Source organism: Myotis myotis, unplaced genomic scaffold (assembly GCF_014108235.1).
Source record: "Myotis myotis isolate mMyoMyo1 unplaced genomic scaffold, mMyoMyo1.p scaffold_m19_p_6, whole genome shotgun sequence".
Taxonomy (NCBI): domain Eukaryota; kingdom Metazoa; phylum Chordata; class Mammalia; order Chiroptera; family Vespertilionidae; genus Myotis; species Myotis myotis.
The window spans coordinates 58157110-58169144 of record NW_023416368.1 but is presented as its reverse complement, the minus strand read 5'-3'; the positions used below and the strand labels follow the sequence as shown (position 1 = coordinate 58169144).

At 44.9% G+C, this 12035-nt stretch overlaps 1 protein-coding gene across 3 annotated transcripts in view; it reads right to left on the bottom strand.

Annotated features, from left to right (window-relative positions):
• The window catches only part of TRIM2 (tripartite motif containing 2), a 124859-nt gene that overhangs the window by 87665 nt on the left and 25159 nt on the right, over positions 1-12035 (bottom strand). The window contains exon 1 of one of the 3 annotated variants that reach the window (XM_036311806.1): positions 7968-8068. The exons of 1 other annotated variant lie outside the window; for it this stretch is intronic. The gene's annotated coding sequence lies outside the window, so the exon portion shown is untranslated. Of the gene's footprint in view, positions 1-7967; positions 8069-12035 lie in introns of those variants that run through there. One more of the 3 variants, XM_036311808.1, reaches the window with a different exon arrangement.

The following is a 12035-nucleotide window of genomic DNA, read 5'->3' as shown; positions in this document are numbered from 1 at the left end:
GTCAAGGGGAACTACTGCATTGGTTGTGGTGATGTTACGGACTGAACTATGTTTTCTCCTCCATTTGATATGTTGAAACCCTGACTCCCATGTTGGGAATATTTGGAGACAGGGCCTCCAGAAAAGTAATACAGGTTAAATGAGGTCATCAGGGTGGGGACCTGGTCCAATAGGATTAGTACCCTCACAAGAAGAGGAAGGCACTCCAGACTGCTCGCTCTCCTCATCTGCATGCCAGTGAAAAGGCCACGTGAAGACAGAGCGAAAAGGCACTGTCTGCCAACCAGAAAGAGAGCTCTCATCAGAACCCAACCACGCAGGCCCCGTGACCTTGGACGTCCAGCCTTCAGAACCACAAGAAAATAAATTGCTGTTGTTTAAGCTAACAAGTCTGTGGTATTTTTATGGCAGCCTGTGCTGACTAATACAGTGGTAATGGTAAGATGTTAGGTAGAAATGGAAGAAAGTCCGTCTAAACAAAAGAACATTAATACCTCAATCAAAGAACTCACAGACTCTCAGGTTGGGCCTTTAGGGGGCGGCAACTAAAGGAAGAATGCGGAAACATGCCTCCTTTGGCCTCGTCACAAAAAGCACAAGACGCCCTCTTATTCCACAGCTGCGTAAGTCCTCTGTGGTAGAGGAATTACAACTGGAGTCCAGGGACTCAGAAACTGAATTGGGGTTAAACAATTAATTTTAGATCAAATATAAAGTCAGCAGAGGCAAAAAAACCCCCACCAAAATAGTATTTCAAAACCATTGGGAGGTTTTGACGAGGAAACTGCTGCTGACTTCCATTAGACTAAGAGCAGACTTTCCTATGTTTCTTGGAATGATGATCTGTGATCACCTCAGGCTGAGGCATGAGCATGGAAAGACGCCGCGAGCCTCCAGGGATGTCACTCAGTAGAGGCATCCGGCCATATCACAGAACCGTGCGCGGCTTCGAAGCCAAATGCTGAGGAAGAGCGCCCGAGAAAGCCAAGAGAGAAAGGGGACGACGCTCTCGTTCTCAAGTCCTCGCCAAAAACGCAGTCATCCTAACTCTACATATTTTCAATGAGTGTCATGCTTCGGTCCAAGGAAGGTTTTTTTTTGTTTGAAACTTCAAAAGAACAACAATCAAAACAGGCAAAGGACAGTTTTGTTTTGTTTTAAAAAAAGAACTGTATTTCTTAGAACTCTTGTGATTTAATGTCTTTTCAAATCCTCAATTAGAGATGGAAAAAAAAGGAACCATGAAAATGTTTCTTTCAAAATCTCCTTTCATCCCACATGTGGAGAAAATATGGTGGCAAGTGAGTCATTTTCTTATTCTATACAATACATTTCTATGTATTCTGTGCTTAACTTCCAAAATATATATATATATATACCCGTCATATAGTTTAAAAAACAACAGTTAATAAGTATAAATAACACACAGAAAAGTGCACGAGGCCTAAGACAACAGTTTGACGAATTACCCCAAAGAAAACACACTAGAACACCATCCAGAAATAGACCATTACCAGCATCCCAGGTGCCCCCGCCCAAATGTAGTTTCAACTAGATATAGTTTGTCACAAAAATAATATTATTAATGGTAGTAAGTGCCCAGGTTAGCCCACAGAAGCAAAAGGGCTAATGGATACATTGCCCAGGGGTTAGAGGGCATCTCCATTTACCAGGGGCTTCTCTTACTTTTAGATTCCTTCAACAATTGCAACGTGCGCATGGGATACAAATCAGCATAATCATCCAGCGTTACTGGCAAGTTGTTTTGTCATATGTATCGAGATCCTTACAAAATTTCTCTATCTTATGCCTTAGTCATTCCAGCTTAAACATTTTTCCCCAAAGCAAGATCAGCGATGTGGTCACGGATATTCATGTAGACAGCACCTAAGAGCAGCACTCCGGGCTGCTGGCTGCCATTCTTCCTGTGCGATCCGGGACAAAACATCTGGCCAACTGCTCTGTGCCTTGGTTCCCTCATCTGTGAAATGGCTGCACACAGATTACGTTGGTCATAGTGCACAAAGCACCTAAATGGTGCCTGTTACACAGTTAGCAATTCAACAAATTGTCAACTATTAGCTCTTATTACAAAACACTCATCATTGCATTATTTATAATAGGAAAATTTTTAAAAGAAGTTAAATGACCAGAAATAGGGTGATGAACATGTATACTCTTGTGCATCCTACAAAAGAATGTAATGCATCCCCGTGGGTATCACCCAGAGGTTGAAAAATGCAGGCTCTGGCCCTGGCTGGGTGGCTCAGTTGGTTGGAGCGTCGTACTGTCCCGTACACCAAAAAGGTTGTGCATCAGGGCACATACCTAGCTGGTGGGTTTGATCCCCGGTTGGGGTGCATATGGGAGGCAATCGATATTCTCTTTCACATCATTGTTTCTCTTTCTCCAAAAATCAATAGAAACATATCCTTGGGTGAGGATTATAAAAAAGGGGGGGGGGGGGAGGAGGGAGTGCCCGGCCGGCATGGCTCAGTGGTTGAGTGTCAATCTATAAACCAGGAGGTCATGGTTCGATTTCTGGTCAGGGGACATGCCCGGGTTGTGGGCTTGATCCCCAGTGTGAAGCGTGCAAGAGGCAGCCAGTCATTGATTCTTTCTCATCATTGATGTTTCTATCTCTCTCTCCTTCTTCTCTGAAATCAATAAAATATATTTTTTAAAAAGGGGGGGTGCTCTGGAGTCTGCCTGCTAGCCTGACCCTGGCCAGCTGTGCCACCTTGGACATTTATTTTAACTCTAATCTGAGCATCAGTTTCCTCCTCTGAGAATAGAGAATCATAGTACCGATCTGGAGGGATAGCCTGCTCATAGAAATGAAGCACTTAGAACAGTTCCTGGCAAACGGTTTCATCTGGGTTAGTCTCTCTATTGGAAGTTTCAGTGCTGCAGCCTGATGGTCTGGTCACATATCATGCCACGAAGCTTCCCAGTCAAAGGCTGAGAGCGTACATGCCCTGGGAGAAGGCGAAGCAACAAAACCTAAATTCCCCTTGGAATCAATAGAGGTAATTACGGACACAAGCCTAGGCCTGGATGCTCTGTGCACAATCGCCTCATGAAGGCACTGGAAAGAGTCGCTCTGCCGGCAGCACCAGAACGAATTGCTTTGATTTTAAGAGGAAAATGAAAGGCCCCCAAACAAAACCTCCCATCACAGCAATAACAAGTCTTGGCAGAGAAAGGAGCTGGGATGGTTTTCCTCATCACCAATCCCCATCCACTTCCAGGCCTGCTGCCCCCCCACCGCCTTGTGCTTTTCAGAAACAGGAAATGGAAGAGCTAGATCTTCATCCACTTGGGGGAGGAGGTGTACAGTAACAGCTTCCACAGCAGGAACTGGGAGCTGCTCTGACGTGACCCCCACCCCATGCCCGAAGCTCCGGTAGGGGTGCAGACACAGGCGAGAAACACCGTCTCCATTCTCAAGGAGCAGAAACCCAGCTGGTATTGGGATGTGTCTCTGACCCCAATTCCAGGAAAGGACAAGGGTCAGCGGCCACCAGGCCCTTTGTCCAGCCAGCCCTCTCCCACCCTGACCTCAGGTCCTTCACTGTCCACAGGTCCCCTCCCCCACGGACCCTGCTCCTAAAAAGCCACAGCCAGAAGAGCTGGGGCACCACCAGGTCTGTGTGCAGGGGGCAGCTAGGAGCCCAGGTCGCCTGGCCTGTGAGAAAAAGGCAGCCTCACACGGGAGGCCAGCATTCCCTGAATACCCTGCACAGCCCTGGGGAGCGCTGGCAGCTGCCTCTGCCCGCTCCCAGCCCAGAAGCGACAGCTCAGACAACGGCGCCCTCCATTCAGCGCAGCAGTTCTCAACCTGTGGGTCGTGACCCCTTTGGCGGTAGAACGACCCTTTCACAGGGGTCCCCATAAGACCATCCTGCATATCAGAGATTTACATTACGATTCATAACAGTAGCAGCATTACAGTTATGAAGTAGCAACGGAAATAATTTTATGGTTGGGTCACAACATGAGGAACTGTATTTAAGGGGCCAGAAGGTTGAGAACCACTGATTCAGCGCATGTGCTGAGTGCGGGAAGAGAGCTGCTTTCTGCAGGCCTTGTCACTATCCTTCCTCGTCACAGTTCCAACAGGGCTTCTGGGGCTTGGAGGCCGCTGCTGCCTTTCAGGAGTCTTTCTACTTTCTTTTCACAACGAACCGACATTAATTAGTGTTTCTGCTGTCCCGGCCGCAGTGTGCCCAGAACACAGGGAGTATCCAGAAGACACAATACCTACCCTCGCTGAGAGCTTATTTAAAGGGGCCACATTTTTAAGAAATCACTGATTGTTGCTGTTGGTTTTTTTTTTAAATTGTGTGTGTGTGTGTGTATGTTAAAAGTGCTCTTAAATATGTAATACCCTTTGTAATACTTTAAGGAATAAAAAAAAAAGTGCTCTTAAGAAAATAGAGTCATTCAGTTAGGGGCACTGGTCAAGAATCCTACATCCTGCGAGCCTTAGCTGTTGTTTCTTGGTCCCCAGCGATCTGTTAAAGGGATTCAGTTCTGGCTGTTCCTGGAAATACGGTTATTGCCTGGGAAGCACTTGCCGGCCATGGCGGGAGCCGGCCTCGCAGATGCCACCGGACTTCTGCCGCAGACAGAGGCCCCTCAGCAACATTTTGCTTAAAGCCCCTATATCTAAAGTTAAATCCCCCGTGCTGCACAGGAATACCTTGGAAAACTTCACCATTTGAAACTGTCTTGGAAAGCACACAAGTGCTCTTTGTGGTGCACAGTTCTGAGGTCAGGTTACAGCTTCCAAGTTCCGTTTAAAGGCTGCTTTGCCCTCTGGGATGAGCAGGGAAGCCTGAAGGAGGAAAAGTGCCCACTGAGAACTCCATCCTGGTGGGATCTCGGTTAGGGCAGATTTAGCTCATTAACACATCAAAGAACACAGGGTGGAGCCTGCCTGCCCTGCCCCGGAGGTTATCGGGTTGATACCAGGTTTTGAGGGTGCTACAGATTTAAACGTCTTCCTGAGCACCCCTTAAGGATCGATAGCATTTCCCAAGTTAGTTCCAGAGACTGGTGTTAAGAAGCACATCTGATATTTGTCAAGTTAGAGGTTGGCCCTGTGGCTTCTTGCGGTTTCTAGAGTCAACTGGTTGAGAAATTTCACTGAAGTTCTGTTTGCACAACAGAAGCAAAATGTGAAATGTGCCATTCCCTCAGCGTCAACTGGTCAGGTCTGGTATCAGAAGACGCAGGCTGAGAGCGGGCAAATACACCTGGTGGTTAAAGACCCACCTACCAGGGAAAGCTCTTATTGGGAAGCAGAACAGGACTGCAGGTGTGAGAAGGGATAGTGTTCCCAGCAGGTGCGGCTTGAGGTGACATGATGCTTATCTAAATGGCTCCCAGGGGCTCCCCAGGGGATACAATCCCAGTCTCTGATTCTGATTCACTTCCATCTTTTTTGATGGGTCACCATGCAGCAAGGCCAGGAGCCAAAGGCCTCCCCTCAGTTGTCCCCTCCTGGCATTGGGCGCCCAGGGGCAAGGCGGGTACTCTTTGGCACTATCACCCATTTCAGGGAAGTGGTTCTTGGCTTTCCTTCTCAGTTGTCAATTATCTTCCTGCAAGAGGTCATATTTTGGTGGCAAGGGTCTAGGTGGATTCTTGAAAATCTATCCATATGAATGCTAACTATAATCCACAGGAAATCCTCATCTCATAACACAACGTTAGGCACTGTCTACCTTCCTACTGATCCACATTTCAGGTCACTTGGTAGCTGTGTGATTTTGTGCAAGTTACTTCACCTCTCTGTGCCCCAGTTCTTTCCTCTGTAAAATGGGGACAATAATTGCACTTATTTCAAAGGGGTTAGTGAGGACTGCCTGAGATAATACAGGTAAAGGCCCGGCACACAATAGGTGCTAAATAAACGATAGCTATTATTACCATTTGTGCTTGTCATTGTTATAGCGTTTCATCCATCCATGCTTGTTTCTTTGGCTTAATAAGCCAATGAGAACAATCCTCAGTATTTAAAAGCTCTTGGAGAATGTTATGTTTTATTGTAAATCTCCTATTTCAGCATTAGTTTATGTAAATTCTGTATCTGAAAATATACTGTAAGTGTCTGAAATTCCAGGAGCCTGGCATGCCCACCACTCTGTAAAAGAAGCTGGGTAAGAGCTGTCTTTGTGTCTTGGGGTCTCCTGGAATTCACCCCATCTACTCTGTCACCAGGCTTCCTGTTCCTTCTTCCTCATCTTACCAACACCTGGGCGTGGGTGTTGGTGGGAATGTGAGAATGTGCTGACATGAAAAAAGCCAGGATTTGTGAGACCTGAGGAGGTTGGGACGATGCACATCCCTATGTCCTTGCTGAGCATCTCCTCCCCTTCTCCTGGGCTCTCGGGCCACTGAAGGAGACCTTGGGCTCACCTAGAAACCCCTTGTGCTTCATACACTGCACCGAAACATTCGTGTTACTTTGGGTCAAATTCATTAAAAAAAACAAAACAAAAAAAAACCTTTGCACCCTGGCCAAATAGCTCAGTTGGTTAGAACCTCATCCTAATACACCAAGGTTGTGGGTTCGATCCCCAATTAGGGCATATATAAGAATCAACCAATGAATGCTTAAATACATGGAACAGCAAATTGATGATTCTCTCTCTCTCCCTTTCTCTCTCTCAAACATACATACATACATACATACATAAATAAATAAATAAATAATCAATCTTTGAATCTGACTTAATTCTTACAGGAGCCCCAACATATATTAGCTTTAAACATGCTGTCCCTAGGTAATAAAGACAAATTATGGGGTTTGGGGAAGGTGGGGAAATTTATAAGGCTCTAGAAGTATTAAAGTCCGAAGATTCACTTTTAGCTTTCTCTCAAAATTAAAGCACACCTCTTCATCCCTATCAAACACAGACTGTGGGTTCATCGACTTTATACCAGGAGGCTCATCAGAAAGGAAAGGACAAAATTCTCTGATCCAAGCTGCCATGGGTGATTTTCTGTTCAGCAGGAGGCAGGAACTCCCAAAGCAATTCCCAGGGCTTTAGCTCCTCCCTCCCCTCTCCAGGCCCCCTTTGTGGTCCAAGTGACAGCACACCCCTCCCTTGCTTTGAGCGTCCCTGGCACTAGAATAGGTGTCTTAACTGGGGCCAAATGGGGCATGATGATAAATCAGGCCCGAAAGATCTGTCCCTGAACAGTTTCCAGCCCTCACTCATTTACAGAAACCAGAAAGAAACCGCACGCGGGCTGGCTAAGTGCATTTCGGGTTTCACCCTTCTCACAGGGTGTCCTCTGGCTCCTTGGCCTTCTCTCTTGGATGGTCAAGGACAAAGGCTCTAATCGCCTGGGGCTGTTCCTTCATTCCTGAGCCCCACTGCGGGCGGCCGGCGTTAGTGCCCTTTGAGCACTTTTATGGGGCAGTAAAACTTTACAGCCCGCCAGCTCTAAACGTCCCCACATTTCTGAATAGAACGATTTATGACACACAAGACTAGTTCCATTTGCCCTTTGAAAATATCAGCGGATATCAGACCCTTTCAAAGGAGGTCGACTGGGCTCCATGGGCTCCCAGCTGGCTCACAGAACCACTCAGAGGCAGGGCACGCTCCTGACGGGGCACAGTTACATTAGAAAAGAAAACAGCCTTTGATTGTCACCACGTCCCTGAAGAAGCCGGGAGCCCTGCCTCTTCCATGTTGTTTTAGTATCAAGTCCAGCACCAGACTGTGTCTCTCTCCCAAACTTTTGCTTCCCTGCTCCTTTCTTGCCTGGGGGTGACTGGCGATCACTGCGAACTTGGTCAGCAAATCCTAGAGAACTGCTCTCCTTCTGTCTTCCGCAGGGAAAAATCAAAACCAGGAAAAGACAGCAACTCAATCACAGCTCCTAACAGTGCCCCCCAGGATGAGGCAGCGCCCAGAGCCTCGGCACACGCTCGGGAGCCTCCTTACCTGTGCTCCATAGCGGCCACTCCCGTGCCCCAGAGGCCGGCCCCAGGCTCCTGGGCTGTGGGGACTCCGCTCTCTGCAGCCCACGGACAATTGGGCCCATTATAGTCTCCGGGCTGCCGAGTTAAAGAGTAGCCCTTACAAAAATATAAACAGCTTGTGAGCGCAAGCCAAAGGGGCGGGGCCACAGCCTCAGGGACAAAGGGAACCAATGGCCGGCCTCCTCAGGCTCTGTTAGCCTAAGATATTGTGTTTCATTCTGAAGTAAGGGAGACCGGAGGGGGGTGGGGGTCAAAAAGGAAGGGCCAGATCCTCACCTGTGCGACCCAGCCCCACGAAAGGGGCCCAAATGGAAAACTTGGAATCACTGCCTGCAGAAGACCCATTTCAAGGCGTTTGAATGCCTCCCACATAATAATATGTATTTTCAAAGCTGCGGACATATGTATTGTATTAGCCCCCTTCGGTCTTCTGGGGTTAATAAACACAGTCTTCACTGAGGCACAAAGAACCTTTTCAATCAAAGAACAAAATCAAGGAAGATGCTGTTACGACACGCTGATTTTGTTGACCATAATATCTGAGGAGAGGCACTCACTACATCTGCAGAGAAATTGCTTGATTTGATTGGAACACCTTCTGGACCCAGGGACATGGGCTTATTACCCAAACATAAGTGGCTCATGTTCATTTTTTAAATGCTCGCTTAACCTGACCGTACATATGCACACGCAGCTGGAGTCCGTTCAGTGTTGTTTGGAAGAAGAAGGCGCATAGTCCGGGCTTTTTTCTCTCTCCTGAACTTAACTAAGTTTTGCTTTGAAAGCTGCTGTGCCAGCTTAACCTTTCAATGGCCCATGATAATAACCATGAATCAGAAAATAAACTGTGGTGCTTTTTTTTCCTTATATGATTCCTTAATAATCCGGTGAAGTAAAAACAAAGTTAAGAGCTATTTGGTTGATTTGTGGCATTGCATAAATGACGGGTATACAGACTTTGGGAAAAGTATGGTCATTACCATTTAAATGGTCTCATTATTTATAAAGGGAAGCACAGTAGCCCTGGGGGAGGGGTGCAGGGTAGACGGGGTCAAAGGGAACATCTTTAATACTTTCAACTGTGGACGAAAGGGCCACGTGCTAACCTGACAAGCTCAGGGAAGGCCTGCATGGCGGTCTTGCAAACTCAGAGACCTAAAGTAACCACAAAGGATGGTCTGAAATTAAACTTTAACTAAAAGCAGTTATGGTGGGTAGTTACGTCCTAGGCTGGTATCTTCATTGACAAGGTCAACCTTTACCTTAACTGAGCCTATCTGTCTTTTTGCGTCTATAATAACATACCCTTGAAATGTCTGGGTAACTTGTAAGTTCCCTTTTTCTGGAGCCCCTGGGGCACAACCTACTGTGCTGGGCACCAGGACAGAGACCACAAATTCCTTCATTATTATCATGTTAATTGTTCCTGCACCCACCTAAGTATGTGTCCATCATTTTACTTTTTATCCAATCCCAGTGTCCCCCTCTCCCCCCACCCCACACACACTTTGCTTTCTCCTGCCTCTCTAACTCTATCACTAATGGATTTCATGTAACCCACCTACATCCCTTTCCTTGGATTGCAATGTATAAATACAGATGTAACCCGCCATTCTCTGGAGCATTATCTCAATTCGTTGAGGTTCTGCTTCCTGGCATATGTTGACAATTTGGCTCCAATAAACTCACAAAAATTCTTTACAGGTTTCAATGTTTTTTTACGTTAACACAACAATAAAGATAATTTTATTTAAAAAGGAAGCACAGTAGCTTTGAAATTAACTAGCAGAGAAAAAAGTATTAAAATATACTTATTTTCCACAAACTCTGAATTAAGCTCTACTGACACTGAATATAAAATTAGTAGCCCAAAGACTCTGTCCTTTCTAATCTATGTTAGTTTTAAAACACTTATGATTTTGCCACTGATGTTTGATTTGTATTAAAGTAAGATTCCTCTGGTAGCTCTACCAATTGAGGTTACAAAGGAGCTGTAACATCTGTACTTGCAGCCCTGGCCCAGTAGCTCAGTTGGGTAGAGCATCATCCTGATATGCCAAGGTTGCGGGTTTGATCCCAGTCAAGACACATACAAGAATCAACCAATGAATGCATAAATAAGTGGAACAACAAACTGATGTTTCTCTCTCTATCCCTTCCTTTCTATCTCTCTCTAAAATAATTATTAACAATAATAGTAATAATGTACAGGTTACCTTCTGGAAAAGGTTTCGTTTTCCTCTAAAGCAGCGGTTCTCAACCTGTGGGTCGCGACCCCTTTGGCGATCGAACCACCCTTTCACAGGGGTTGCCTAAGACCATCCTGCATATCAGATATTTACATTACGATTCATAACAGTAGCAACATTACAGTTATGAAGAGCTACTAAAATAATTTTATGGTTGGGTCACAACATGAGGAACTGTATTTAAAGGGCCAGAAGGTTGAGAACCACTGCTCTAAAGTGTTAAGAACCTGTCATTTTGAAAAAAAAGATTCGCGACACCAAATGCATGAACAACCAAAGGAAAAATAGGTAAATTGGACTTCATAAAAATTAAAGACTTTTGTGCAGCAAAGGACATTATCAAGTAAGTGAAAAGATAACCTACAGAATAGGAGAAATATTTGCAAATCAGATATCTGATATCACTCTAGTATCCAGAATATATAAAGAACTCTTGTAACTCAACAACAGAGACAAACAGCCCAATTTTAAAATGAGCAAAGGTCCTGAATGGACATTTCTCCAAAAACGATATACAAATGGTCAATGAAAACATGAAAAAAATGCTCAATATCATTAGTCATTTAGGAAAATGCAAATCAAAACACAGTGAGGTACCGCCTCACAACCACTAGAATAGCTATGTTAAAAACACAAAACAGGAAAAAGAAAGTGTTGAGGAGGAGGAAAAACAGGACCGCGTATACAGCTACTGTGGAAAACAGTTCTTGAAAAAGTCAAACATAGAAGTAGCATATGACCCAGTAATTCCACTCCTGAATATAAACCCCAAAGAATTGAAAACAGGCACTCAAACAAACACATGTACATTCATGTTCAAAGTGGCATCATTCACTACGGACAAAAGATGAAAACAACAGGAATGTCCATGAACAGATGAATAGATAAACAATCAAATAGTATTCAACCATGAAAAGGAATAAAGTGCTGAAATATATTACAACATGGTTGAACCTCAAAAGCATTATGCTAAGTGAAAGAAGCCAGGCACAATAGGTCACATGTTATATTATTCCATTTATATGAAATATCCGGAATAGAGAAATCTGTAGAGACAGAATGCAGACTGATGGTTGCCATGGACTGGAGGGAGGGGGACAGATGGGAGAAACTGCTTAATGAATGCAGGGCTTTATTTTAGAACTAGATAGAGGTGGTGATTGTATAACATTCAGAATGTTATATGCTATTGAATTGTTCACTTTAAAATGGTTAATTTTATGGTGTGTGTGTTTTTTTTTTAAGCTGCAATACTTGCTGGGTTAAACAGGAGCCTTCTCGCAAGGTTACCCCATGTGTTTACTGAAGATTAAAAAAAAAAGATTTATTCAATTCATTCATTCACACAGTATTTATGCATTGTTCAACATCTATTAAGTGCCAGATACCTTGGGACCCACTTGTACCCCATCTTCTATCAAAGGGGCGAAAGAACAGGACCATCTAATGGAGAAAGGAAAGTGACAAGCAGGGGGAGAGAGTTAATGTTTGGTAACTGGCTGCTACACACTAGGTCATCTCATGCTTGATCACATTTACTATTCAAAACCACTTGGAGTGGTAATGGTAGGAATCATTATTCCCATTTTATAGATACAGAAACTGAGGACCAGAGAGATGAACTTCCCTGAGTCACCCAGCCTGTGGGCAATGAAGCCAAGGTCTTTCTATTCCACTATGCTACTCCCTGAGCAAAGGCATGTGGAGAACTGAACGCACTGGGGAAAATACGTTTCCCAATGCAAAAGGAAAAATAAATAAATGTATTAAGAAGCATCTTA